Here is a 3,204-nt window from a genome sequence, read left to right as displayed (position 1 = left end):
AAAGGCAGGAATTTAAGATAAACTATGGAATATGTTGTGGTTACGTCTCTAGGACTAGGCTCTGGCATTTTCGCTTTTTTTTCTTAAATTTTTTCTTAGATTATATGCATGAATATTTTGCCTGTATGTTTGTATGTACATCAGGTGCATGCCTAGTTCCCTTTTGCATCAGATCCCATGGAACTAGAGTTAGAGGCTGTTGTGAGCTGTTGTGTGGGTACTGGGAATTGAACCCTGGTCTTCCACAAAAGCAACATGTGCTCTTAACCACTGAGACACCTTTCCAGCCCTTAGCTTATTAAATATGCAAGTTATTCACGACTATAATATCATAAAAACGTAAAGCTGTGAGATGGACTGGGGCCTATCATGGCATTCCCAAAGTTGACCTTGGTCTCTGGGGTATAAGCAGCTGCATTCCGTGTTCCATGCACTGCTGCAGCCCGCTGCTGGGGATAACAGTTCAGCTAAGGAGTTGCAGCTTGGGGTTAGGGATCACTGTTCGACTCTTACTCCTTTGGGTGTTGCAGCTGGGATTCACTCACTGAGAACATGAGAACTGTGCTGGGGGTAAGGGGGTGGATTTGGCACAAGGTCTGTGACATTGCATCGTGAGGGGTGATGTTAAGCACTTGCCCACTGGATGGTGGGAAGGTACCGTGTCACAGCAAGGTCTGTTTATAGATATGCTGTCTCCAAACAGGCAGCTCTCTTGATTTCTTTTGTGTTCTGTGTATTTTTTTTTTTTTAAATTACACCTATTTTGAGTCAGTAAGATGGTTCGTTGGAGTCCCAAGTAGGGAAAGGAAAGAATTGACTCTCAAAGGTCAAAGGTTCTCTGACTTCCACTTGAAGAGTGCACCTATGTAGGTCCTGGGATTGAACTCAGATTGTCAGTTTTGGCAACAGGCATGTTTATCTTATGACCTGTCTTGCTGGCCATGTTTGTTTTTGTTTGTTGTTTTGAAGCAGGTCTCATGTGGCCCAGGTGGGCCTCAAAGTCATTTTGTAGTTGAGGATAACTTTGAACTCGTGATCCCCCTGCCTTCACAGTTCAAGTACTGGGATGGAATGTAGGTTTTGTGTCCTAACTTTTTTTAAAAAAAAACTTAATGTACATTGGTGTGAAGGTGTCAGATCTCCTGGAACTGGAGTTACAGCAGCGAACTGCCATGTGGGTGCTGGGAATTGAATCTGGGTCCTCTGGAAGAGCAACCAGTGCTCTTAACTGCTGAGCCACCTCTGCAGCCCCTTGTGTCCTAACTTTTGACCAAGACAGAGTATAATAATCCTGGCAGTGTAATGAGCAACAGTAGCTCATACTCGGTTTCAGTGCTGGGGCCAATGGAGACTGGTGTAGACGGTGGCAAAATGGACAGATGGGCAGCCCACACACCTCTGAAAAGAGCAGATATTCGTTTATGTTTAAAGATTTATTTTCATTATGTGTATTCGTGTGGTCTCTGTGGTTTTGTACAAGTGAGTGCAGGTGCCCATGGAGCCCAGAGGTGTTGGATCTCCCTGGACCTGGAGCTGCAGTTGGGAGTTGCTTGACACGGGTGCTGGAAATCAAACTCGGTCCTCAAGAGAAGTAAACACTCTTAACCACTGAGCCACTTCTCCAGCCTCAAGAGTAGGTATTTACTACTCAGCCAGATCATCTGCTATCTCAGGAGGTGGTTTTTGTTTGTTTTGTTTTTTAGAAAAGGTTTTTTTTTATAGCTCAGGTTAGCCTTAAACTTTCTATGTGGCCAAGGATGACCCTGAACGTCTGATCTTCCTGCCTCCATCTCCCCAGTGCTGGGACTACAAGCATTTGCTTGTCACTTGTGCTTTATCTGCTTGTTGGGAGTGAATTGTCTTTGAGCAAAGCAATCATCTTGGGGAGTTCAGCTGTGGCCTCTTTCAAGATTAGCCCAGCTGGACTTTATTCATTTATTTTTGAGGTTTTGAGGGTTATTCTGTGTAGCCCTGGCTGTCTTAGAAATCTATAGACCAGGGGTCCTTGAATTCAGAGATCTGTCTTTGCCTCACAAGTGTTGGGATCAAAGATGTGCACTACCACATCCAACTTCGTTGGCTGTTTATATCCAGCTGTAGAGTGGCAGGGAGGGTAACAGACCCTCACCTGAGTACCCAGCTGCTCTCAAATGTCTGCCACTCTGCCTTAATTGTGACCTCTGTGAAAGGCAACCTGTGGGTCAAAAACCCTTTCCAGGGGTCACATGTCAGATATTTACATTCTGATTTGTGGCAGTAGTAAAATCATAGTTATGAAGTAGCCAAGAAATAATGTTATAGTTGGGGTCCTCAGCACAACATGAGGAAGTCTATTAAAGGGTCGCAGCCGTTAGGAAGGTTGAGAACCACTGGGCTAGAGTGTATAGGCTGGGAAGGGGCTCTATGTGGCTACTCTCCTATAAAGCCTTCCTTCCTCCTTAGTAAACTGTAACAGGAGGAGTACCCACACCTCAGTAAGTAACCCCTCATCTGTGCTGAGGAAGTCCAAGAGACTTGGCAGCTTCCCGGAGTGGACTTTGGTGCATTCGTACCTCTGTTTGTCATCGGGACTTCAGGAAGAGAGTTGTTGCTCCCTGGGAAGGAATCTGAACAACGCTGATGCTGAGGGTCAGGTGCCGAGCTCCGGGAATGTGTGGGAAGTGCTCTACCAACTGTACTATATCCTCAGCCTCTGGTGTGCTTTACTCAAACGGGGGGGTTTGGTCTTCTCCTAAGACCAGGTTTCTCTGTGTGTAGCTTTGGCTGGCCTAGAACTCATAGAGATCTACTTGCCTCTGCCCCCTGAGTGCTGGGATTTAAGGCACGCAACCCCTCTGTTGGGCTTGAAACAGTGTCTTCTCATGTAGTCCAAGCTCAAACTCAGAATCCTCCTGCTTCAGCCTCCTAAATGCTGGGATTACAAGTACTGTGCCTGGTGGTGGTGGTGGTGGGGCATATTTTAGCTGTATTTTCATTGTTACTTTATTTTGATTTTTGAGACGGGGTCTCACTATGTAGTCCTGGCTATCCTGGAACTCGCCATGTAGACCAGGATGGCCTTCAACTCACAGAGATCTACCTGCCTCTGCCTCCTGAGTGCTAGGATTAAAGGTGTGTGTCCATGTTAACCATATTTATTTTCCATTAGGTTATAGATTATTGTGTGAAATCTCTGTTTTGGCTCAAAGTTCTTTTTTTCTCTCT

The sequence above is a fragment of the Microtus ochrogaster genome, chromosome 5, assembly GCF_000317375.1.
Source record: "Microtus ochrogaster isolate Prairie Vole_2 chromosome 5, MicOch1.0, whole genome shotgun sequence".
Lineage (NCBI taxonomy): Eukaryota > Metazoa > Chordata > Mammalia > Rodentia > Cricetidae > Microtus > Microtus ochrogaster.
Note: the sequence above shows the minus strand (reverse complement) of the source record.